The 25,846-nt window shown below is 46.2% G+C and overlaps 1 protein-coding gene across 1 annotated transcript in view; it reads right to left on the bottom strand.

Annotated features, from left to right (window-relative positions):
• The window catches only part of TAX1BP1 (Tax1 binding protein 1), a 1,378,509-nt gene that overhangs the window by 1,131,419 nt on the left and 221,244 nt on the right, over positions 1-25,846 (bottom strand). The gene's annotated exons all lie outside the window — the stretch shown is intronic.

Raw genomic sequence — 25,846 nt, 5'->3', positions numbered from 1 at the left:
CAGGTTCTGAGGTCCCCTTCCTTCTTTGGTATGAAGAAGAGAGCTGAGGAGGCTGGAGATTTGGATGGGCGGATGAACCAATTAGCTAGGTACTGATCGAGATCTGTTCGTAGATGCTGATTTTCTTGCTCAGTCAGAGCATAGATTCTGCTGCAGGGAACCTGGGCTCCAGGGACCAGATCGATTTGGCAATCATAAGTTCTGTGTGGTGGCAGGGTGTTGGCTTGTTGCTTTTGGAACACGTCCGCAAAGTCTTGATATTCGGAAGGCAATGAACCCGACATTCCCAGGATGGGCTTCTCCTTGTGTTGTAGTTTCCTCACATCCTCAAGGTAGCAGCTCTTGGCACATTCTTGGGGGAAGGTCAGCTTTCTTGTGCGCCAGTCGATCCTTGGGTTATGGGTTTCAAGCCATGGCATTCCTAGGATCATTTGGAACTGGGGGGCCCCTATGAGATCAAACAAAACGCTTTCCCGATGACCATCCTGACATGTCAGCATTACCTCATTGGTGTGTTGAGTTACTGGCACGAAGACAACTGAGAGCCATCCACGGAAGTGACGTTTTCAGAGTGTGGTTTTTGCTGAAGTGGGAGGCCTATCCGTGCAGCCAATCCCTGATCGATATGATTTCCCACCGCAACACTATCAATGTAAACTTCTAGAGCATGTACTCTTGATGGTTGTTGGTGATGGGTTATTAATACCGGAATAACCAGGTGTGAGGTTGTTACAACTTTCTTGATTCCACTCAACAAGTGGACCCCTACACTTGCCGGGCGTCCGAGTTTTCCGGCTTCTGTTCCTTGTCTTCGGTGTCATTGTCCGTGGCACCTACCACCTTCTTGGTGGGTTTAGTAGGGCAATCTCATAAGAAATGTCCAGCCTTTCCGCAATATACACAAAGCCATTGTTCCCTCCTTATTTCTCTTTCAGCCTTAGAAATGGGAGCTCCTAATCCTCCTAATTGCATAGGTTCAGGGGTTTCATGACCTCTGGCTTGAGTGTCCCGAGTTATAAGTAAAGGGGTATACCAGCAATTTGGTCTCTGGTCCGTCAGGTAAAGTACATGACAATAAAGCAAAGGTTGAACCAGTGGAACAGGATGACGAGTGAATTTTTTCAATAAATTATACATTTTAATCAATAAACATAACAGTCATTGTATGTATAATATAAAACAATTCATTTCATCAATATACCTTTCATATCTTGAACATTCATTCACAGGCCCATACTAACTCACTCATACATTCCTATTTACAAACCAATTTGGCTTCTAGAACAATGTGTACTGATAATGTTACACACAATTTCCTTCAGTTATAACATTTGTTAATGACCCAGTCCATAGTATCACGTGTCGTATCTGATTTTTTTGTTTTTCCAGATGGCTCACAAAATCGTCGACACGTGTTTCGGTCACAAAAGACTTTCTTCAGGACGTCGGGCACAGAATAGTAAATCTGCCCTTTTTCGGAAACGTGTAGGCCAATATTCAGTCTAAAAAACATACATAAAAACCATCAGGATAGTGTCATCCCTATTTATTCGAATCGGTGACTAATAATGTCACGTGTGTTTCGAATCTACAGACACATAAAGGCCTACTCGCCACCAAGTTCCAACTCTAGGGATAGCGAGTAGGACATCGGAATGGTCCCTCCACTGGAATCTATAACAATATAGAGATCCTCTGGATCAAACAAAGAGAAATCTAAATACTCTGATATTGGACAAGAGTAGACAATTAAATTATCTGCCTCTACTTAAATTTCAAAGAGTTGATTTTCAAACCAATTTTTTCTATTAAAAGAGTATGCACCCACAGTCTCCACTTCGTTCGTGCAGGGTAATAATATCAAACGGTTCCCAGCTCCACCGTCCACAAAAAGGCTTATATGGATCCTTTAGATGTTTACTCTTTAAGTCTGGCTGTAATTGCATTTGACAACCAATGGATACTTCATGGAACTAAAAAGGGAAACAAAGATGGCACTTCCTGAGTGGAGTGTTCTACCTCCTCAAATGCATATGTCACAAAATAACGACACCCCACCGCACAAATGTTGTTAAAGGGGTTGGGATATAGCTAAATCAGTTGTGGCATAGACGTTAGTATGTGTGCCAAAGTTGGTTCACTACATTATGCATACTGCCATAGTCTGCCTCGGATTTTCATATATACATAAATGTCCCACACCTATGCCAAACAACGTGCTTGCAAAGTGAACATGCAATGACGATGGCGATGAATGCTGCAGCGGCAGCCCTCATCCCTGCATGTGCTATGTACTCTATCATGGTCCGCCTCGAACATTAAGGTAACAGTGTATCCTGTGCTAACAACTAACAAGGGACGTACTTGCAAAGTAACCGTGCCCCAACGATGTCAGGCAATTCGGCGACGGCAACACTAAACCCTGCGTGCACTTGGGTATATTAATCGCATGCTAAACGTGAGGAGGCGCGATGTGCCATAGCTGGTACACTCACCGAAATAAATTTGTATATTCCACAGAAACCTTAACTGCTCTCCCGCCGGCATGTCATTCCAACCCCAAGGGGGAAATAGACAAGGGACTATGTCTGTCCCCGTGGATTTAAATAGAGACTGAAAACCGACTGTCTATGCTCGTGTACCCAATGAACACAAACAAGGGACCAAAACGTACTGCTCCAGAAGTAACCAACCTTGAGCCCGGGAATAGTTTACCAGTCTCCCAAAAACAAATTTAATAGACTCCCTGATTGTAGGAACCGGGGCACCAGCACATTACTGTACAAATACCCATTTAATGTGGCAGATTTAATTCCAAAAGGTCTCAAAACATAGACTTTTTTCACGTCCACAGTGTTGCAATCATGAATGAGCAAAATGGATACAAGATCACATTTCCTAAGCCTGCATCATTTGATTCGGGCTAAAATCAGTTTGAGATGCATAGGAAAATTTACTACAGCAGCCCTCATCTTCAATAACCAATTCCACCAAATTTAAAGATACACCATTGCACATCAGAGTGGATAATTACACACAGAATATAAAGTATGTAAACATATAACCAATGACCCATATTGTTCCTCTATATGTATATATTATTCACAGTTTTTGTGCGTTACTCCATTTTAGGGCATAAGTTATATATATCAATCAAGTGCCAAATGACATCTCTCTACATTTCAGTTTTTTGTGAGCAGGGTGTTCCATTCAACTGAAACATTCACTCTGTTCCGGACTGTGCCCAGGGTATGGATCCACTTTTGCTCAATACGATGCAATGTTGTACCTATATCACCACCTCTCATGTTGTTTTTGATGTGTTGAAGTACAAACCATCTCGAGTCCGTATCTTTATGTTGCAGTTTCACAAAGTGCTCAACGAGCGGTTTGTCTACCACTTTATTCCTTATGCTACTCCTGTGTTCTGATATACGTTGCCTAACGTCCCGTGTGGTTTTGCCCACTTAGAGGAGTTGGCAAGGACAACTGATGACATAAATAACATTTTTAGTCAGACAGTGTGTGTGATAGTTCATTTTCCACACTCTCTGGCCGTAATGAAATTCGTGTTTGGTCTCAGTAAGTGGACAGGCCACACATTTACCACATTTATAATGACCCACAATTGGGGGAAATCCCCACTGATTATTGATTGATTGTTCTTTCATTGGCTCTCTATAGGTGTGTACCAATCTGTCTCAAATTATTATTTTGTTTAAATGCAAACATTGGTTTCTGTATTAATGCCCCTGGCTGTTTTACCTGATTCAAATGTTTGTTTATAATCCTTTTTATGTCCCCACTTATAGGGTTAAATGTAGTCACACACACTAGGCATTCCTTCTTCTGTTTCGGCAAGTCTCACGATTAGTGTGTTCTGCTCTTTTCATTTGGTCTTTTAACAGTCTTTTTGGATAACCCCTACTCACAAGTCTCTCTTTAAACTACTCAGCATGCAATTTAAATTCATCTTTTTCTGAACAGTTCCTCCTAATACGTAAGAACTGACCATACGTTAAGTTCTGGCGTAGGCTGGATGGGTGAAAACTGTTAAAATGGAGAAGACAGTTCTTGTCAGTAGGTTTTTTGAAAAGAGTAGTGGTGAGTCGATTTGTTGATTTCTTAATCACTAAATCGAGAAAGCTCCCCTGTCGGTGACTATACTCAATAGTGAATTTTATGTTGGTATCACATTGATTCAACTACTCGTGAAACTCCATTAAAGATTAACAGACCCCCTCCAAATTAGAAAATCATCATCGATATAACACCATAGTTGCAGATGGAATTTCAACGTGGGGTGGATCATAAGAGAATTGTTTAGTCCGAGGATAAACCTGTCCTCGTCATTGGCCATGTACAGGTTTGCAACATCAGGGGCAAATGTGGCCCCCATACTGACCCCCTTCTCCTGTTTATAAAGCTGTTTTTTAAAGAAAAAGACATTTTCAGTCATTGCTAGCCTTATACATTCTTGGATAAACTCTGTCGGAGGTTGGTGAGGTCTATTTCTCACGTTAAGATATATGGGATAGCCGTATATAGGGACTCAACATCCATGGTAACCAGGATATCAACCTCTTCGATTTGGATGTCATCAATGATCTTAATCATGTGCGTTGAGTCTCTGACATATGACGGCATCTCCAGAACAAATGGTTTGAGGAAAGTCTGAGTAGACAGAGGTTCCAACAGCGAGTCAATGGCAGACACTATCGGTGTGCCTGGTGGGTTTGTTTGGTTTTTATGGATTTTACGAAGTATATAGAAGGCTGCCTTTTTGGATCCTGTCTTGTTCAAAAAACTGCCTTCATCTATACTAATCCACTGTTCAAGTATTGCGTGATTCGTGAGACTTTTTTATTTCGTCTTGCAGTCTCAATGTAGGGTCTCTGTCCAATTTTTTATACGACTTTCTGTCACCCAGTAGTCGCATACATTCCGCTTCATACATGGTTGTGTCAAGCACAACAATACCACCCCCCTTATCAGAAGGTTTTATAGTAATGTATTCTTCTCTGCACAACCTCGTAAGACTTTTTCTCTCTTCCCCTGTTAAATTGTCTGGCTTATGATTATTTTTCTTAATGGCTTCCAATATTTCTCGGGTAACAATGTTCTCGAAAGCCATAATCACATCCCGATACGGTGCCTAACATTAGGTGAAATCCACTTTTGTACCTCTCCCCCATACTTGCACACCCGAAATTATGCACACCCTAAATTATTATTAACGCGGATAGATTCAATTATGAACAGTTCAGACACTGGCTGACAACGCCCGAGAGAACGAAGGCGGCGACCAGGGAACTAACTGCCTTTGAAAAATATCTCTTTACCAACTCAGGAGACAGAAAACTAGTCTCCACTCTCTACAATTTCATAAATACGCAGGAAGAGGGCATAATATGGGCATACATGAAAAAATGGGAAAAAACACTGGGAGAAGATATCACGACCCAACAGCGGCAAATGCTATGGGCGGACATCCCCAAATCAACACGAGCAGCCCAGACCAGAGAATTATGGATCAAAATAGTCACACAATGTCACTATATCCCAGAGAGGCTAAACAGCATGTACCCGCACACGTCAAACCGTTGCTGGAGAGGCTGTACATACGTAGGCACGTGGAGACATCTGGTGGGACTGCCCAAAGGTAAAAGGCTTCTGGTCTGAAGTGATATCCGAAGTGACAAAGATATTTCCAGAGGGGGATCAATTCGATGCAAAGGTCTGGCTCTGTAGACTTAAAGGGCAACACGCCAAAAAACTCACTAAGGGGCATTGGAGAAGCCTCATGGGCTTTGTCATAGCGGCCTGGGCCACAATTGCACAGGGATGGAAGAATCAAGACTCACCAATGATATTTACATGGTTCCGAAAGGTCTGGTCCCAAATGTCCATGGAAAAGATTACACATAATCTACTAGGAACGCAAGGCTCCTTCACAAAAGAATGGGGAGGAGTACTAGACTATGTACAATCAGACTATATTCATTCCTTCAAAAGTAAAATAAAACACTGGCTCCACGAGCAAGACGCCATGGCTGACTGACCTATGTATCACAGTTTGCACCTTCCTGGCTACCGTGTATACAACTGATTTGCTTATTAGCCTTGTAAATGTTGTTCATAATTATATATGTTTGTACATAACTATATATATATATTTATATAAATGTAACCTCTAACTGCCTGCTGTAACATTCACTTGTAACCTTTCTAAACATGCGCCCTGATGCCCGTGGGCAGGCTGCGCAATACAAATAAATAAATACAAATACAAATATATGGCTCAATGGTGCTCGCATTCCATTAGAATTACGGACTTATTCACTTCATAGTCGATCCAGAGAACCTTAAAACACTGAGATCTCTTCCGGAAGAGTGTGGGTTGGGGAGGTGGGATGGGATGTCCGGGGAAAAGTTGGCTTTTTTTTTGTAACCTGCTAATTTTGTGAAAACAATCAAAATAAGTTTAAAAAAAATAAAAAAATAAAAGACCAAATGAAAAGAGCAGAACACACTAATCGTGAGACTTGCCTGACTACCCGAGAGAAACAGAAGAACAAACGCCTAGTGTATGTGACTACATTTAACCCAATAAGTGGGGACATAAAAAGGATTATAAACAAACATTGTAATCTGGTAAAACAGCCAGGGCCATTAATACAGAAACCAATGTTTGCATTTAAACGAAATCAAAATTTGAGACAGAGATTGGTACAAACCTACAGAGAGCCAATGAAAGAACAATCAAATCAATAATCAGTGGGGATTGCTCCCCACTGTGGGTCATTATAAATGTGGTAAATGTGTGGCCGGTCCACTTACTGAGATCAAACACGAATTTCATTATGGCCAGAGTGTGGGGAAAATGAACTATCACGCGAATTGTCTGACTAAAAATGTTATTTATGTCATCAGTTGTCCTTGCCAACTCCTCTAAGTGGGCAAAACCACACGGGAAGTTAGGCAACGTATATCAGAACACAGGAGTAGCATAAGGAATAAAGTGGTAGACAAACCGCTCGTTGAGCACTTTGTGAAACTGCAACATAAGGATACAGACTCAAGATGGTTTGTACTTCAACACATCAAAAACAACATGAGAGGTGATGATACAGGTACAACATTGCATCGTATTGAGCAAAAGTGGATCCATACCCTGGACACAGTCCGGAGCAGACTGAATGTTCTAGTTGAATGGAACACCCTGATCACAAAAAACTGAAATGTAGAGAGATGTCATTTGGCACTTGATTGATATATATAACATATCCCCTAAAATGGAGTAAGGAACAAAAACTGAATATATACATATAGAGGAACAATCTGGATCATTGGTTATATGTATACATACTTTATATTCTGTGTGTAATTCTCCACTCTGATTTGGAATGGTGTTCCTTTAAATTTGGTGGAATTGGTGATTGAAGATGGGGGCTGCTGTAGTAAATTTTCCTATATATGTCAAACTGATTTTAGCCCGAATCAAATGAAGCAGGCTCAGGAAATGTGATCTTATATCCATTTTGCTCATTCATGATTGCAACACTGTGGACGTGAAAAAAGTCTGATATATGTTTTGAGACCTTTTGGAATGAAATCTGCCACATTAAATAGGTATTTTTACAGTAATATGCTGGTGACCCGGTTCCTACAATCAGGGAGTCTATTAAATTTGTTTTTGGGAGGCTGGTAAACTATTCCCAGGCTCAAGGTTGGTTACTTCTGGAGCGGCACGTTTTTGGTCCCTCGTTTGTGTTCATTGGGTACACGAGCATAGACAGTCGGTTAACAGTGTCTATTTAAATCCATGGGGACAGACATAGTCCCTTGTCTATTTCCCCGTCGAGGTTGGAATGGCGTGCCAGCGGGAGAGCAGTTGTTAAGGGTTCCATGGAATTTACAAATTTATTTCGGTGAGTGTACCACCTATGGCACGTCGCGCCTCCTCACGTTTAGCATGTGATTAATATACCCAAGTACACGCAGGGTTTAGTGTTGCCGTCGCCGAATTGCCTGACATCGTTCGGGCACGTTCGGGACATTTATGTATATATGAAAATCAGAGGCAGACTACGGCAGTATGCATAACTAGGCTATCAAAACCAGACTCTTTGTGTGACTTAAATCTGTATCCTCCACTGCCTATTTGCCTGCCAATTTGTAACTAAGAGCCTCGGCACCAGTTTTTAATCTTAAATATGTGTATCCTCTGTAACAGCGCCTCGATGCCTTTTGGGCTGCAAGTGCGCTTAACAAATGCAAATAAATAAATAACGTAGTGAACCAACTTTGGCACACATACCAACATCTATGCCACAATTGATTTAGCTATATCCCAACCACTTTAACAACATTTGTGCGGTGGGGTGTCGTTATTTTGTGACATATGCATTTGAGGAGGTAGAACACTCCACTCAGGAAGTGCCATCTTTGTTTCCCTTTTTAGTTCCGTGAAGTATCCATTGGTTGTCATATGCAATTACAGCCAGACTTAAAGAGTAAACATCTAAAGGATCCATGTAAGCCTTTTTGTGGACGGTGGAGCTAGGAACCGTTTGATATTATTACCCTGCACGAACAAAGTGGAGACTGTGAGTGCATACTCTCTTTTTAATAGAAAAAATTGGTTTGAAAATCAACTCTTTGAAATTTAAGTAGAGACAGATAATTTAATTTTGTCTACTCTTGTCCAATATCAGAGTATTTAGATTTCTCTCTGTTTGGTCCACAGGATCTCTATATTGTAATAGATTCCAGTGGTGGGTCCATTCCGATGTCTTACTCGCTATCCCTAGAGTTGGAACTTGGGGGTGAGTAGGCCTTTATGTGTCTATAGATTAGAAACACACGTGACATTATTAGTCACCGATTTGAATAAATAGGGATGACACTACCTTATGGTTTTTATGTATGTTTTTTAGAATGAATATTGGCCTATACGTTTCCGAAAAAGGGCAGATTCACTATTCCGTGCCCGACGTCCTGAAAAAGGTCTTTTGTGACCGAAACACGTGTCAACGATTTTGTGAGCCATCTGGAAAAACAAAAAAATCAGATACGACACCCGATACTATGGACTGGGTCATTAACAAATGTTATAACTGAAGGAAATTGTGTGTAACATTATCAGTACACATTGTTCTAGAAGCAAAATTGGTTTTATATAGGAATGTATGAATGAGTTAGTATGCGACTGTGAATGAATGTTCAAGATATGAAAGGTATATTGATGGAATGAATTGTTTTATATTATACATACAATGACTGTTCCTACGTTTATTGATTAAAATGTATAATTTATTGAATAATTCCCGTGTCATACCTTTCCACTAGTTCAACCTTTGCATTATTGAATGTCCCGAGGCCTTATGTAGACTGATCTCACTTCCGCCCTCGTGCGGTCCATTTTTTTTTTTCGGTCTTGTAATCGGTGGTCCAATTGCACAGTTAGGTTGATATAGTCTGCACAGCCTTGAGCTAGTACGTCCTTTAACTCACCACGAAGCCCCCGGAAAAAAAGTGTGGTCCGCTTCTCCTCCGGCCAATTGGTCTGGTCTACGAGGCGGTTGAAGGTGGCAATATAAGTCAATAAGTCCTGGTTTCCTGGTCTCCGGGATAGTAGTTCGTTGTCTAATGCTTGTCCTTGGGTGTGTCTGGCGAACAGTTTTCCAATTCCCGTTCGAATTCTGCAAAGTTCCGAAGTATTGCATCATCCTGGGCAACTAATTGTATAGACCAACCGGCTGCACAGCCTCCCAAATAAGAAAGCACAAAGGCCACCCTTGCACTTTCGTTAGGGAAGGCTTCTGGTCGGCACAAAAATTGGAGGCGGCACTGGTTCATGAACACAGCGTATTTGTTCAGGTCGACAAAGCAGCGTTGGGGTGGAGCAAGTGGAACCGCCCTTGGGAGTACCACCTGCACTGGTGGTAAAGGCTGCGGCAAAGGGGTTGGTGTAATCCCGGTTAACGGGACTTGCCCTACATGAGCCTGAAGCATTTGCCTTGCCAGATCATCTGTTCGTTCTTGGGCTATAATAAGGTCTCTCCTCAGGGAATTAGTCTCTTGTCTTGAGGCATACACCTCAGCCCGTAGCTCCCCCAATAGTTGGGCTAACTGGTCGGTTTCAGACGTTTCCCCAACACCCAGGTAGAGATTTGGAGAGGCTTCGTGTTCTGTTACGCTCACCTGGTCTCCACTGGGGCGTTAGGGCACGGTTGGAGCCCTCCCTTGACTTGACTTCTCAGAATATTCTCCCCCTCCAGGTTGCTGCTGGGCCTGCTGCTCGAGATACAGGTGTTGCCCCTGAGTGAAGATGAGAAGCAATGAAAATGGAGTGGGGATATCATGACTTCCCCCAACCCTTTCGTGCCAAAATACAGTGTGCAAGCGCTTTCCCATACAAGCTCACCTGTTTTGTAATGTTGAGCTCTTCGTCCTGCTTATCCCAGCAGGGGCGCGTAGAACGGACTGAGTTGCTTCAATGGTCCGTGGAAGTGTTGATCCAGACCAGAAGCGACCCATCCACTTAGAATGTAAATCTTTTAGTTATGACTATTGTTTGATTTGACTGTCTGTATTTTGTCTATAATAGTTCTTGTAATGTCTCATTCCATCCCCATAGGTAAGAAGAAATAAATCGTAGCTGAGGAGGGTCCGGGAAGTCCCTAGAGACTGATGGAGTTTCAACAGTGACAGGTAAGGTGGTCTTTATAAGGAAACTTCAGTCTCTTGTATGGCACGGCCAAGCATTCATTATTCGTATGAGTTCTAACCTGTTGTGTTCTTTATTTCCTCGCAGGTGCAGGCCGACGGCGAAGAATGGCATCTGGATGCTCGAAGATTCGCGGTTGCAGGATGAAGATACCGCGGAGAAAATAGAGAGAAGAGGAGCTCCGGTTGGTGGAGAGAACTGGGCGCCCGGATTAGGTAAAATGAAGACTCTGACTCCGGTAGTGATGGAACGCAGGTAAGATGCGCGCACAGCAATGTAGCGGCTGGCAGCAGGTAAGGAGTGCCCTCAGCGATGGAGCAGCCGAATCAGGTAAGCGGTGCACACATCGATGTAGCGGCTGGAAGCAGGTAAGGAGCGCCCTCAGATGTCTTCAGGAATGACGCTGCAGGAATCCAGTGAAGCGCAGGTAAGCACAGCGGAGAGCGTTACGCTGCTGAAAGCAGAATAACGCAAAGCGAAGGCACGTGGAAGGGGTGGCCTTATATAGGCTGGCTCAGGCCCCTCCCTTTAGCCCGACCTACTGACTCCACCTTGCCCTTCCCAGTGACTCTGGCACGTGCCTTCCAATGCTGTTCTACAGCCACGCCCGGCCCAGCTGCACATGCCCTTGGTACAGAGTGTGCAAGGCACACTTTTACATGAGCCTGGCACCCAGGACTGGGTCCAATTGGACACTGGGGATGATGAAGGACTGGCCCTTTGTCCAGTGGCCATGACAGCTATTGGGACCTAAGGAGCATGTTACCCACAAACCCCAGACTCTTCGTCACTTTGAGCTACTTTGAATTACTGTGGTCTTGCTGGGACGCGCCATTTGAACTGACACTGGTGGCACTTTACTCTTTTGTTATTGTTACTGTTATTGGATGAAATTGTTGGGTATTGATTTGTTGCCCTATTAGTTGATAACCAGGAGTATTCTCTGTACTGTTATTAAGAAAATGATTAAGCTTGGGAAACTTTTTTGCTCCCATTCAGAAAATGGCACTTCCTTTTTTACTCCTTAAAAAATCATTAAAGCACCCAACTTTAAAAAAAAAAAAAATGGAGTACAACTGAGGAGTGTGATGCTGGAAATGCATCAGAGGGACAGGGCCTCTGAATCCTTGTCCTTTACTGTTTTTTATCGTGTGTTCTGTCTTGTTTTCTGCCCAGGAGTCCATGTGGGACTCCTGGCAGTGCAGCTCTCTCTTTTGGTTTGGTGAACAGACCCATGGGATACCCTTATGGCACCCATGGGTAGGGGTACAACCCTGTGCCCCTAGTGTATGTTTTTGGGCACCTGTGGCTGGCACACAGAGCAGGGTATGGGCTGGTGGCAGCTCCATGCTGAATTTGACAGGTGCTCTGGGTGTCCTCCATTTTGGGATACCCAGTCCCTGCCATTGGGATCAGTTGATTCCTGATAGGAAACAAGATGGCCCCTGTGGCCTCTTGCTTTCTATTGCCTGTTACCTTGTTTTCCCAAAGTCCTGGGAAGCCCTGACTCTATCCCTTCCCCCTGACTGGCTGTTGGGTGGAAGTTCCATATATGGTGTTGTTGTGAAGGCCCAGCTAGACTGACTGGAGCCTTCCCAGTGACTGTATGTTGTGGGTACCGCCTGTGGGTGGGACCTGGGTGAATGGAGTGTGTGACCAATATACACTCCTTGTTGTGGTTGTCTGGTTTCTGGCATGAGAGACAAAGACTGAGACAGCCCTGCCCGAAACTGGCCTGAATGCAGTGTGTAGTGTTGAATGGCTGGGTACTTGTCCCAATCCACATTCCTTGTTGTGAGTGTCTGAAAGGGAGGAGCGTGGCCTGAATGCACTGTGTGCCTGATTGGCTGACTGACTGCATGAATGCCCTTCTGTACGATTGGCTGCTGAGTGTGTGCCAGCAGTGTGGATGAGAGACAGAATAGTATATCTGGGGACCTCTCACCACTGGTAATTGTTCAGAAGCGTTCAGAAGCTGAGTCTCCACTCTAAGAGTAACTGGAACTGCTGATCCTCGACGCCCAGCTGGAAGAAGAAGACTTGCTGTTGCACTTGCTTCGACCGATCTGAAAGCTGCCGAATTCGTCGAGGACTGACCCGAGAGAGGACCTGGTAAGGCGCCCTCTTCCCGTGCTCCGAGGGATCATCGAGCACCGCTACATCTTCGCCGAAGCGCCCTGGAAGTCAGACCCTCGAAAGGCTGCCGACCCGAGACGGGACCGCCGAGGAGATCGAAGTGAAGCACCCGGACATCGCCGCCGTCGAAGTCCATTGCCGTCGACCAGGGTTCGCAGGTCTGTGTAACCGCTGGAGGCCCGTCGAAGTTGTGTTGCCCAGCCGTGGGAACCACTTGACGCCGTGCCGCCGACGACCGGAGCCGTCCGCTCCTTGCCTAAGAACATTTGAATCGAAGGACTCCCTCGTCCGCACCGTCGACCGCTTTATCCTGCCGGAGAAAGTCGAGGACGACCAACGCGCCGAGGAGAAACCTGCCGGTGGGTTTCCCGCCACCCGAAGACTACAAAGACTCGAACGACTCGACGCCCTTACTGGGCCCCCGTCTTCAGGAATCTTTGCGGTCCAGAACAATTGTTGTGGAGGTGCCCCGCACGCCTCTGCCTTGCAGGACGCCAACGCTCCGTCGTCGACGAGCACCGCTTGGATCGAAGCTGCCGCCTCATCGACGCCGTTCTACCCCGTTTGTTGTCGGACGTTCGACGCCCCGTGTCTCCCGCTTGAAAGGGAAGGCATTCAAGAAGGGCCGTCGATTCCCCGCCGCCGAACGCCGAGTTCCTCGACGCCTCTCGACGCCTCTCGACGATCCGTGACTCCCGCTTGAAAGGGGGTCGCTCAAGAAGGATCTGTCAACGCCTCTTCGAAGAACTCGACTCCACCAGGTACATTGGGGGGGTAAAAACATTATAGGAGGGAATAAGACTTGCAGAACAAAATATGGACTGGGCTTGTGCTATATCTTTATTTTACAGGTTGCCCAGGTGGGGGGATCTCCACACAGAACTGTGTCTAGTGGTAGGGGCAAGTATTGTGCCTATTGCTCAACCATCTTATTTTCTCTCCTCTCTCTATTACTGGTTTCACTCTATTGATCTGTGTGACATTGTTACAGTATTGTTGATGCACTTTTAATGAGATCTAATACAAAGGGTGGTACCACTTTAGAATTGTATGTATTTGCCATTGTTGATTTTCCTAAGTACAAAGTGAGTTATTATGATAAGTGTACATAACCTTGAATATTGATTATATAAAGACTGTGTTCTAACCAATACAGTGTGTGGACATTCCTTTGTGGGGGCTTGGGGACTACACTGTACTTAAGAACCAGCCTGCATCACCTCCTGAGAAGCTAGGCCTCAATTGCTCGACCATAGCTACCGAATAGAGAATCTAGGTTGGGGTCCTCTGTGCCTCCCCTCTACCATATAGAGAGCAGAAGTACAGACCACCCCCTACCAGTCTTTACAAGGAGAGTGTTGGGTCTCAGCACTTCTTTTCTTGGCTTTCTGTTTGGTCTTCTGTTTTTACTATCTTGAGGTTATATGAGGCCCTTTTGAACTCAAACCTTAGCACTTAAAGGGAAAAGGCTGGGTGCCACCAAGCAAAGGCCTCAAAACTTCCTTCAGGGAATAGACCACTTGACTGGTTGCTGGGCTGAGTAGATTGGCACACTCCTACTCCTCGCTTTGGGGACCTTAAGATCTCCATGCCCACACACATCTGAACATTATTTCCAACATTATGCAAGTAAACACCTTCAAAACCTTACAGAACTGTAATCATGAAATAATATCCGGGCTAGAGCAGCACATTTGCAGTATTTTCATGTGTGCATGCGTGGTATATATGTACATATGTTGGGGTCTGTCAAAGCTTTTTGTGTGTTTTGAAGAATATGTTTTTCATTTCATTTTCTCGCTCTGACCCATGAGCGCATGTTAGGGAGAATTCTCTGTTTAGGCTGAATTTCCTAACCTAGTGAGTCCCCCCAGCAGCTTTTCTGGATTTTTTGGGTTTAATTTTTTTCTCCTGCCAAGAGCGAGACTCTTTTACCCTCACTCTTGGACATGATTTGAGTGTGTTCCTTTGACTGTTAATGTGTTTAATGGGCTATGGGGTCTTTTACTCCATAGGGCTGCATGTGTTTTTGTGATGTGTTACACAGCACCCTCAGTGCAGTAACACAGGGGTGTCATTGTGACTCCCCAGTATAGACTCCATACCCTGGGACTGACTACTGTCTCCCAGGGCATGTAAAGTCACCATTGACTTTACTTGTCTTAAATTCTAAACAGAATCAGTACAAACCATCATATTGTGGACATACTGGCTGGGGCAATTCGATTGCCCCGGGGTCTGTTAGTCGAGGGGGCACGTCTCCGTCCCCCCTGATCGAGTTTTGGCTGGTGGCAGTGGATACTACTTTTTATATTCAACCGCAAATATTTCTGTATGGGATTTTCCCATTGTTCGAGGCTATTATCTTTATTTATTTAATTACGATAGCCTCGAAGATACCGCCGGTTTATTTAATTATTAATTCTCCGGTTGGTATTTTTTGCCAAAACTCACTTCTAAAATGGCGTTTGTGTTCTCTTCTGTGACTCCAACCCAAGTCAAGCCCTTTGTTCCACTTTTTGGCGGGCTTCTCCACAGAAGCCCTCCAAAGTGGTGCCACTCTGTCTGGGGTACTTAGAAGGGGTGGAGGGGGATTTAAGCACCCTGGACTGAGTTGCCTAGGCTACTCAAGTCGCACTCCGTACTGATTGGCCTAAGTGGTGTGACAGCTAGGCTGAGTGAATGGGGGTTTTCTGCATAAAAGCAGGGCTTTGGGGACTGGAACTTCAGAAGTCGCCACAGGACCTAAGAATCCGACGAGGGAGAAGCTGAGCCGACCTGCCACGACGACACCACCGGTGGAGCCCTGCTGGACCGTCTCACCACTTTTCCCCAACGACAGAGGAGATCTCCCACCGGAGAGTCTTCTTCCTTTGACTGGTGGGGATAACCAGTTCACTGTCTTTTCGCCTTCCCGACGCATCTCGTGGCCGCCTTGCCTGTGCCAAGCACCCCGGCAACCGGAATACCACGTTTTACCACGACCGCGAAATAAAGGGTAATACCTTTAACCGGAAAACTCTGCGGCTGGTTTCTTCCCTGGCAGTGAAACGACCTTCAGCTTTCCTCCAAGTCGAGATCTTCTCTTCCCCTGGACGACGCCGAGACTTGCACCCGCTGCCAGGAACAACTGCCACCGCTGGAGGATCCCTCCCACTTAAGGTACCGTGTTCCGCCTGGCCTCCCTTGCCACCGACTGTACGGGGTAGATTTAGCCCCCGGCTTTCGAACCTGGGTTAGCCTGGGACACCCTGGCTAAACTTTTCTGAGCCTCTCTAAACTCTTTACGAACTCTCTGCAAGACTTTCAAAGCCTAGTGTAACTGTGTGATCTTGGGCGCATTTGTGCTCTGCTCTCTCTAAAAGTGGGCCCAGTCTATGGACTTTGGCTCACAAGTGACTTTTGCTCTTCTGCCTTGCTAAAAGTGTTCCTAAATCTTAGAGTGGTGTATCTTTCTATATTCTGTCTTTTTCCCCTCCCTTCTTCATGAACTTATTGGAGTGCCATCTATAGTTAAGCGCTCACCTCTGTCTGGAAATAAGTGGTGTTAACTAAGACTTATCTGATAAGGAATAAGGGTTACATATATTATAATAAAAACTGTGTTTAGAGTGTTTTACAATAAGAGTGCTGGAGTGTTTCAAACAGTGTGTTTTTAAATAAATAATTATATACTTTGATAACAAAGCTCTGGTGAGTGTATGCTTGTATTATTGTATCTGAGTGCCTATTGTGTATACTTTGCATACTGCCTAACTCTTCTTGAGGGAAGTCTGACTGCTCAGCCACAGCTACCAGGTAAATCTGGGTGGTACAGACTGCTACCAAGTGGGTTTTCTGCTAACACCTGTAGTCCTAAATCTTTTGTAGTGTTCCCAAAGGGAACTGCACAGGTTTCTGCCTAACAGCGCATGATTGAATAGATGTGTGAAGAGAGCTTGTTTGTGTACATTGAGTCATTTTGCTGAACATTTTTCTATTTTGTGGTAGGATTTATATTTAATTTTGTCCCCCTGACCGTACTGTCCATGTACGGTGGCCCTATAGCAAGTTTGGCGTGGCAGATCGTGTGCATTTTGCAGAATCTGATTTCACAGTACATTTTTAATTTTATTTTGTCCCTCCAACCCCATTGTGCATGACTGAAAGGGAGGCGTTAGATATTTTTTGACTCAAGCAATGCCACAAAATAGAAAATGCAGATCATCCAACTATTGTATCTCATCATGGGATCTTTATTATTCTTAACCTAGACTAGAAAAACAAGGTCATCCCACAAACCTCCAGGAGAAGGAAAGGCAAGAAAATGTAATCCAATTAACCAAATGGATATCTGAGGGCGAGTCTGTGGGCGGCAACACGGTCCACTGATTTCCTATAAAGGCTTAACATTCCTGAAATGGGGGGGTTTTTCTCAGAAGAGTGACGTTTCCGCCCTCCCCCTAGTGCAAGATTGGAGGAAGTGCTTTCCCAATAAGGTTTGGTCGCTTCTGGTAACATAAGGAGACATGGCACTTTACAACTAACTATTGGCTGCTTAGTGATCAGAAGAACTTAAACCACCAGTAAGTTAAACTTTCTTTAGACGTTCCAGAATCTTGTTTTTTCCAGATAGTATTTCAAAGCCAGCACAGATACAATAGAATGATAAGGCCTTTAGTGGCATCCAATGACTGGTGAAGAAAGATGGAAAGAAAAGTGTCCGATATATATGGAAATCTTACCACTTTGGCCAGAAAGAGCCATGTGGCCGGAGGGCAACCTTATTGCCATGGAAAACCATAAAAGGCTCATTTGCAGAAAAAAAGGGTGCAGATCTTGCTTGCTCTTCTAGCAGACATGATGGCCAGCAGAAAAGCCACTTTCCAGGAAAGGTTCTGTAAATGTACTTTGTGTACAGGCTTAAGGGAAAAACCCATCAAGTTGGCTAAGACCATATGGAGGGTGTCCTCTCTACTTTCAGCAGCTCCACACAGTCTGGAGGAAGGTTTAGATAAAGGACCCCAGTGATGGTTGGTTGTGGTGGAAAATTATTTGTTCTGTACAGCAATTTGTGTACCAGCAATGGCTATGAGAGTTCATCCCGGGTTAACCAAAAAAATGTTGATTTGGTCTTCTCAAACATCTTAATCACTTTGGACAGGTGGGAGATTGGAAGAAAGAACCAAAGAAATGCATATGACTGGTTCAGCAGTCCATCTATGGAAAACCATTGGAAACCCCAGTTGTCCTCTTCTCATGGGTAAATGATGGTGAAAAGGTTGGAGTGCCATAATGATGAGCACATTCTCAGCCATAGTAAAAGAGACTTATAAGTATACAAAGAAATGTTCTCCCTTTATTGAATTTGTGCAAACAAATAACTTTCCTACAATGCATGGGGCACGATACAGTATTGGTATGGTACTCCATACTGCTACACCTTTGAAATATGGCAAAATAAAATGCCCACAAAACATAGGGCTTGTAATGATTGCCTGACACAGTGAAACGTATCGAAGAGTCTTAAATTAGTTCCAAGGTGGGTCCTGCTCTTAAGAGCAAGGAGGGCATCAAGGTGACAACAGATGCACATTAGAGCTTTCCAAAATAACAGCTCCTTCTTGACAGTTTAAATAGGAATAAGAAGGGTAATAGGCCCACACTGATTTGTACATTAATGGTACTTCTTAGTGTACACCAATGTTTTGTATTGAATTTTAAACTAATGAAATAAATACAGATTGGGAAAAGGTCTTGGAGCATTTCTGCAAAGGAGGGTCGATAAATAGAGCTTCAGCAACCATCACCGCATATCCAGACTAAACCTTCATAGTGCAGAAACAGCGCCTAAATTATGTGGCGATCAAGAGGAGGTTACACGAGGCAGGCTTTAAATACATGCTGCTGTACCCAGCGAGGATGAAAGTGATCCACAAGAACAGAGCTCTTTTTTTTAGATACATCAGAGGATGTGACCGCATGGCTGAATGCGAAAAACTGTCCGTCGGGAGCGGAAGACCAGACGGAGAGTGTAACCGCGAAGTGACCCATTCCTTTCTTTCCGGAGCCGGGTTGTTGGACAAGTAGACGTTATGAGAGGTTAAGTACAACACGTAGAAATTGATTATGGGACTGGAATATAATAACGAAAGTACGGAGATTGTAAGGGTAGAGTTTCACAGAGACTTATATAAACGTACACTGTAGCTAAAAGCAGGAGACGCAGGTGTTGCTGTAAACTAGCGGCACCAGGAGACATGCTACCATCCCCCCAGAGGTAGTTTAGTTGGTATACTGGTAGAACAGTATCCCCTAATGAGTACTGATCATCGGTGACACTGAAAAAAGGGCTATATGCGGGGTGGCCGGAGATCCAGGGATGGAGCTGCGCAACAGTTTGGGGAAGTTGGGATGAAGGGTGGTGGAGGGCAATAGTTATAGATGGGTAAGGTGGAGGGTGGGAGGGGAATTGGGGTGTTTGTAGGGGTGTTCGATAAGAGAACAAGCATATACCTATACATCACTGCGCACGGAGTTGGAAAAAAGGGAGGACAGGGGCGGAATGGGATATGGATGAGATGGGGGAATTTGAGATAGTGACCTGGAATGTCAGGGGGCTCAATAGTTATTTGAAAAGGAATAAGGCCATGATATATCTGAAGAGACAGAGAATTGATATAGCTTTATTACAAGAAGCTCCCCTGACGAAAGAGAAACAGGAAGTGGTAGGGAGGAAATGGAGAGGCACCACCATGGGAGCAACATATTCAGCGTATGCCAGAGGGGTAATCACGTGGATAGCATTGCATGTCCCTTTTAAGCTGCTACAATCCACTATTGAGCGAGATGGGAGGATGGTGCTGATAAAAGGACTAATGGAAAATAGAGAGTTGAGCATTATCAACACGTACGCGCGGGGGCGTGCCCAACGCGCATGGCGTAAGGAAGTGAATCTATTGGGCTCCTGTCCATGATCCTGCACCTGATCCTTTGATAGTGATAACTACACGCGACTGAAAGCAGCCCCAGGCGGATTAACTCTTTCCTCACCTCCCGAAGCACCTCTGGATGAAAATCGGAGCAAGGAAGCTGCTGTAGCAGCCGTCTCGAGAGGTCCCCCTGCGTACTCCAAAATGGCACTGATGTTCTTCCCAAGCGCTTGAGGGGAGGAGAACCAGGCAACCTGTCGCTCCTGACCCCCAGAAGACCAGTAACACTGGCGTCACCTCCGAGTCTACACTGATCAGCGGAACCACAGAGACAAGTCCGGAATGCATCAGAGCTGCGCCGCACAGAGCGCGGCCCTGTAATGAACGCCCGCACCCTCCCAGGCCGTGGAGTTGCCTGCTGGCATGTCTGCATACCACAACACTCAGGAGCAAGACACCATGCCGTGGGAAGCGACCCAAGGAAGACGGACCCCCGGTGGCAAGGGAGGGGAGAGGGGGCCTCTGAATCTCTGGATAAGAAGAGCCCCATATGCTGCTGATGTCACCCCCGGCACCGGACCAGAGCAGAGGAGATCTGACAGCAACAACAAGGTCCGAGCCGGACGAGCCCGCGCAGAGTCCTGCTGCAAGAACCAGAGCTGGACTACAGGTACAGGGGGACCCCGACTTGCCGCCATGGGGGGAGACAGGGCGGCGAATCTAGCAGACTAAAAGGCATAGCGTTCAGGCCTTAGCTGGCGTCCCCGCCTCATGCTCCTGCTTCCCTTCCTTAGACACGGCATTTGAGAGCGTGCACTCCACTGCAATAGGGCCCCCTGCCCTGCGCCTCGACACACCACCATACCTGTGGAGACTGGTGGCCGCTATTCTCTTGCCTCCGGTCTGGCCACAAACACTTTAATGGCAGTGGACTCAACTGATCACCCCCAAGCAGACCTGGCATCCTGCTGAGAACACCCACAGGAGCGTACTATCCAGTGGGGAGCCAAGCCCCTGAAAAGCGCATCAGAAACAACCTCAAAGTGTCCCGCATAGAACAGCAGAGACCCATTTGACTTTTGAGATCGCACAGGGTTGCTCGAACCCCCACTGGACCTCAACCATTAAACGCACTCCGCACTCCCGACCGGTGCCCTTGGCTGTTGATCATCCCCTTGCAAGCGCCTGGACACCCAGCGTATGCCCAAACAACCTGGCAGGCAGCATGAACAGTGCTCTATTAGCTGGTTATGCACCACCACGAAACAACCATATTGGCCAAGCAGCTGTAAACTCATTGCACCACCATAACTACTCAGTGAGGAAAGCTTGCTCTAGCCATCAGGGCTCCACTGAAGTAACCGGACAGATAGAGGGCATGACGGCGGACACCCTGCTCACCTGGACACAAGCGGCTGCAGAGGACCGAAACCTCAGGAGTGCACGGACCCCCAGGAGAAGCTCAGGCCAGGCAGAAGCAACCCAGCACGAGAACAATAGAAGCACGAATAACCGGATGCAGGCACCCACGCCAACGCCTGTGAGGAGCAAACACGCTTACATTCCAGATCCCGGGGATTCATTACCCTGCACACACCAGCACAATAACCCTGCAGACTCGAGCGGACATGTCCCCTTCCAAAAATAAAGCCAAACCATCATTAATGGAATCTTTCACAGCAGCCAAACCCAAACAGCAGCAGCAACCAGAAACCTACATACAACAGGAGCCACCTTCCAATCTAGATAACACGAAGGACGCCCAGGTACTGCAAGCTCTAGCAGCTCTCAGGTCATTTATTGATACCAAAATAGATGAGGTCAAGTCCGACATGCAGCTGATGCGCCAGGATGCTTGTAATCTAGCGGAGAGAGTGTCCACCGCAGAAGCTGGCCTACAAGAAACCACCGAGACCACGTCAGACATGAAAGACAGAGTCCAAGAACTGGAAAAGAGAGTGAAGTACCCTGAGGCACGATCTGAAGATGCGGAAGGGCGTGCTCGCCGCAATAATGTTTGCATTTTAGGTATCCCGGAGGAGTGGAGGGAACAAACCCAACCAATTTTGTGGAAGCCATGCTACTGCAGGAGATCAGCGCCGGCAACCTATCCCAAGGCTTCTCAGTGGAGACGGCCCACAGGTCCCTGCAAAAGCGCCCCCCCCCGACCCCTCCTGGATCACACCCACGTCCGATCGCAAAAATCTTGAATTTTCGGGACAGAGAAATCATACTCAGGTACTCGAAAGAAGGAAGGGAAATCAAGCGAGGAGACTCTAAAATTGCCATTTACCCTGATTACACCCTGGTAGTACAACGAGCCAGGAACTCCTTTGTGCCTGTAAAAGCGAGACTCCGGAAACTCAACCTTAAATATATGCTGCTCTACCCATCTCGCCTTAAGGTGCTCTACAAAGGGAAGGCGATTTTTCTAGAAACACCTGAGGCAGCCAACATGTGGCTGGAACACAACAACTTAGCCGGAGACGACAAACCCATCACTTTAACGAGAAAGGTCTAGGGAGGTGGGAGGCTGGGGACTCTTAAGAATGCATAAAATATTCTTAAGGAGCTGCAACAAGTAGCTCACCACCCTACACTACCACTACATTGTCACCTTAATTCCTGGTTTCGACAGCAGGCCCACTAAGCCACAAGCAAAGTGCACCAACACCCACCCCTGTAGAAAGTTCAGTGCAGGCCAGTTGCCAGCACTGTGCCAAATGGCCTGGACAGGTTCAGAAGGCCGGGGGGGGGGGGCCTGTGCGCCGCCTTTTCATGGCAGCAGCTTGGAGCAGTGGTTCATTGTTATTGTTTGTTTGTTTGCCTACAAACGGTGGGGGTTTGGATAGTTGCGGAATCTCCAGAAGAAATTGAGTGTGGTGCGGCGGGATTCGGGACGGGGGATCTAAGGGGAACAGATCCCTCAGCCAGAGCGGCCGAAGTGCATCGCAGCGCAGTCCCTCAGAGGTATGCCGTGGGCGGCGGGTGGTCAACCTCCCAATGGACCCTAATATTAATATGGCAACGCAGGCCACAGTGTTAACCTGGAATGTCTGGGGATCAGGCACCTACCTCCGTAGGAACAAAATTAAGTTATACCTGAACAGAAAGAGGGTAGGGATAGCTCTAATACAAGAAACTCATCTGACAAGAGAGGCCATGGCGGGGCTACAGGAGCGTTGGGGTGGCCAAGGGTTCGAGCGGCCCATTCCAAATGTGGAGTGTTCACGTGGATAAGCCCCCAGATTCCATTCAAGCTGAGTCGGGCCTGTACGTGATAGTGTGGGGATACATAGAACAGGTAGAGGTGTGCCCAGTAAACTCCTATTTCCCCAATTGTAACATTCCAGCCCACTTAGAGTTGCTGTATACCAAAGTAACTCACTATAGGAACTGCTTTTTTATCTGGGGGTGAGGGGGGGCCTTGAATTGTGTCCCCGACCTAGATCTGGATAGATCTGCTCCACCTCTAAACCGTGCCGCAGGGGCCTCCACTGCGCTGAACTCAGTGCTAGAAAGACTGGATCTGACAGATGTGTGGCTAGAACTACACCCGGAGAGGCGGGGCTACTCTTATTACTCATCCCCACATAATCTTTACACCAGGATAGATCACATATTCACTGGCAGGAAATGTCTTGCCCACATGGACTCGGCACAATATTTAGGGAGAACCATATCAGACCACTTGCTATTACTGGTGCAATGGATTGTGACTGGCCACAGACCCCCCATCCCGTTGTGGAGAATGCTGATCGAGGCCCTGAAAGACCCAGCATTCAAAAGCGACCTCCAGAACTCCTTCGAGAAGTATATAGAGGAAAATGAGGGCAGTGTGGATAGGGTGAGCACAGTGTGGGAGGCCCTGAAAGTAGTGATTCGGGGGGAAGTCATCGCAAAAGCTGGAGGTATTAGAAAACTGTTGCGAAACGAATTAGAGCGGTGGGAGGATGAAATTAGGAAAGTTGAATCCACCTCCCCAGCACTCAACAAGACGAGGAGACATTGTGTCAGCTCCGGGGCAAATGCAACGACACATGGGGCAGATTGGCCAAGTTTGACTACACGGCCAGAACCACCAGGGCACACAGAAGCTGACAGACCCAGCCTGTAATTGGCCTGGCTCTGCAAAAGGGAGCACACCAAACCCCTCACGACCACATTAAAAGGGGCGGACGGTACCCTACTCCAGACACAGCAGGACATTAATGATGCGTTCACGTCTTTTTACACCCAACTTTACTTGCACAACACCCTCATACCACGGGAGAAAATCCTAGGCACACTAGAGAAAATCGGCCTACCTAAATTAACATCTGCACAAAGAGATGCCCTGGATGCAGAAATCACGGCCGAAGACATCACAGAGGCTATAAAATCTCTGGCTTCCTCCAAAACCCCGGGCGCTGACGGGTTGCCCACAGTTTTACAAAACTTATGAAACAACCCTCACGCCATTATTACTCAAAGTATTTCTGGAAGCAAACGAACTAGGGACCCTCCCTGACAGCATGAGATTAACACTCATTATCCTGATGCTTAAACCCAGAAAGCCAACTGATGAATGCGATTCCTATCGTCCATTATCAGTGCTTAACTATGATGTTAAGATCTTGACCACGATACTGGCCTCCAGGCTCTCTAGACAGATTGGTGTGTTAGTAGAACAAGTTACTCTCTTACCTGGTAACGTTCTTTCGATGGGATGGTCCGACGACGTATTCCATATCTATGACAGTAATCACCACAGCTGTGCTGCTTTGGAAAATCTTTCGGCGTCTGTGTCCTGCGTCAATGACATCGATACACCGTCCTCGAGGACCTCCTTCGACGGCCGACGTCACCGGATGTTATAAGTAGGACGCACGACGCCCGTAGCCTCAGTTGTAGTTTTTCCCCAGAACGTGTGGCACCAATCTTCTGCCAGTATGACCACAGAAAGCCTTGCGGAAACATAAGCTGCAATCGCATAAGAAATTCTGTAGCGGGGTAGGCAGGGAGGGAGCGATATGGAATACATCGTCGGACCATCCCCTCGAAAGAACGTTACCAGGTAAGCGAGTAACTTGTTCTTTGAGGGGATTGGGTCCTCCGACGTATTCCATATCTATGACAGACTCCCAAAGCAGTACCAACATAAGGAGGTGGGAAAAGAATTTAGAATATACAAATTTAAACTGCCCAATCAAATTGCAGAGTAAAGGACCGCCTTGCCAAAGGCCATATCCTGCCCCCGGATAGAATCGAGGGAGTAGTGACGGACAAAAGTATGGACCGAAGCCCAGGTGGCTGCATCACAGATGTTACGAATAGGAACATCCCTCTGCAGGGCAGTAGAGGCAGCCATACCCCTGGTAGAATGCGCCCGCAAGCCGACCGGTGGGTCCTTACCCGCCAAGCGGTAACATTCGTAAATTGCCAAGATGATCCATCGAGACAAAGTCTGCTTAGTAACAGCTTGTCCCAAACACCTTCCAGCGTATCCTATAAAGATTTGATCATCCACTCTGACCCGGGACATGCGTGAAATGTAGAAGCTTAAAGCTCTCCTAGGATCCAGCCTATGGAGCCTCTCCTCTTGCTTACCAGGATGTGGAGGTGGATAAAATGCCGGAAGAATAACCTTCTGGCTTAAATGAAATTCCGACATCACCTTTGGAAGAAAGGAAGGACAAACTCTAAAGACAACCTTGTCCTTACGAAACACAGTGAAGGGTGGCTTAACTGAAAGTGCCTGTAACTCACTCACACACTCTGCGAGCGGAAGGGACTGCAACTAAAAACACAGTTTTAAGTGTTAACAGTCTCAAAGGACAAGAATGCAAAGGCTCAAAGGGAGCACCCATTAGAAACTTAAGAACAAGGTTCAGATCCCAACCGGGCACCTGGAAAGGTGACGGAGGGAACATATTAGTGAGCCCTTTCAGAAACTGAGAAATCAAAGGGATTTTAAAATAAGAACACTCCTCAGACGAGCGCTTAAATAGGTACCTGCCAGGTAACCTTTAATGGTACCCACTTGCAGGCCCTTGTGGGCCAAAGAAAGCAAAAAAGACAGAACGAC

Source organism: Ambystoma mexicanum, chromosome 2q (genome assembly GCF_040938575.1).
Source record: "Ambystoma mexicanum isolate Mex_15411 chromosome 2q, UKY_AmexF1_1, whole genome shotgun sequence".
NCBI lineage: Eukaryota > Metazoa > Chordata > Amphibia > Caudata > Ambystomatidae > Ambystoma > Ambystoma mexicanum.
The sequence above is the reverse complement of the archived record's forward strand: the minus strand, read 5'-3'. Positions and strand labels throughout refer to the sequence as shown.